The sequence below is a fragment of the Acyrthosiphon pisum genome, chromosome A1 (genome assembly GCF_005508785.2).
Source record: "Acyrthosiphon pisum isolate AL4f chromosome A1, pea_aphid_22Mar2018_4r6ur, whole genome shotgun sequence".
NCBI lineage: Eukaryota > Metazoa > Arthropoda > Insecta > Hemiptera > Aphididae > Acyrthosiphon > Acyrthosiphon pisum.
In genome coordinates, this window is record NC_042494.1 from 36,800,360 (window position 1) to 36,801,934 (window position 1,575).

General features: G+C 26.4%; 1 long non-coding RNA gene across 2 annotated transcripts in view; it reads left to right on the forward strand.

Annotated features, from left to right (window-relative positions):
• Nucleotides 1-1,106: 1,106 nt before the first annotated feature.
• LOC100575796 overlaps nucleotides 1,107-1,575 on the forward strand; it is a 1,565-nt gene continuing 1,096 nt past the window's right edge. For both annotated transcript variants that reach the window (XR_510884.3, XR_510885.3), the window contains exon 1: nucleotides 1,107-1,264. This is a non-coding gene — a long non-coding RNA (uncharacterized LOC100575796). The remainder of the gene's footprint in view (nucleotides 1,265-1,575) is intronic.

Here is a 1,575-nt window from a genome sequence, read left to right on the forward strand (position 1 = left end):
CTTATGAGTTATGTTACTTGTGTTAAAAGGGCCAATGTCTCTTATGCTGTATAACCAAATTAGATTTGACATTAGCCTTTTTGACAATAATCGATAAAATAATAATCGATTAATTATGGGCCTATGTCGATATTGGCCACATATTATCTATAGCCACGACATTAGCCATTTCGAAATCAATTATATAACATTATTAATTATAACATTATGATCAATTGAATATTATTATTAGGTTTCTACAAAAAAGTCAAGTTTTTTAATTATTAAAAATTGTTTATTTTAAATTTTAGTTTTTGGCCAATGTCAAATCAAAGCAGTTTTATTTTTTTTTTTTTGGGAGAGCCAATGTCAAACTAAAACGTACGTCGTTTTATACTTAAAAATAAAATGAGTCATACAATGAAATAAAAACAAATGTAATTAAGTAACAGAATTTTTAGAGCTCCAACAATTTAAGATTTTTTGTAAATTTTAAAAATTGGACAATATAATATTTTAAATTCCTGAACATTGTCAAAATATGACATTGGTCCTTCTTCCACAGACTTACAGTGTAGATACTATGATATCGGTTACCTATTTGGTGTCCACATCAGACCGTACACGTACATTATTTAGTAATGTTTGTGCAACCAAAATAGTTGGCCTCGTTTGATTCAGCCATTTAGGTATTATAATCTTATATCCCCATCTACTGAATACATTTAAATTTTTTTAGATTAAACATTATAATCTTGACATTTTAGTATTTTACACATTTTAAATGTCAATGCTTTATTATTTTACACTATAGGTAGATAGACGATTGACCATTAACGTGTTTTAATTTTTGTCGTTGGCCAAGACCTTTCAATTTATTACCTAAAATATAATGTCACGTTAGAAATAATACACTCGTATTAACAAATAGGCCGGTTTTTCTTCAATGTCACATTTTATAGTTTAAATTTTGATTCATTCGGACCCGATTTTTGGTTTGCCAAACCGGTTTGTTTCAACCACAAAAATATAATATAAATAATTATTACATATTATTTACATATTATATAGGTACTAGGTAGGTACTAATATAAAATATAAATGGGATGTAAAATATATATCATACATATTTTCAAATACCGAACTGGTATAAATACTAACAAGATCTTTAGAGACAACATCAGTGATCTACAGTTATTAAATCAATACACAGCTAGTCTTTATTTCACTAGTTGAGCTACCTCAAATTCACATCCAAACAAACATCATCATGTACAAGTTATTGGTGAGTATTTTTGTTTGTAGAATAATATAGATTATAGACAATAATACAATATTGTATGGTTGTAACTTGTAGCTAGTACGTACTTACAAATGTATTGAACTGTTCTTGGACAAGATACTATTGACTACTGGGAGAATACATTTTTTTTTTCTAAAATTAATCAGTTCCTACTTATGATATGTTATAGTACAATGATTATTGCTTAGTAAAATGTTTCGAGTTTTTAAATTTCCCTTTTCAAATTAGTTTATTTTGTATACTTATATTATACAATTAATAATTTGAGTTATCTTGCTTTTATTTTTCTAAAA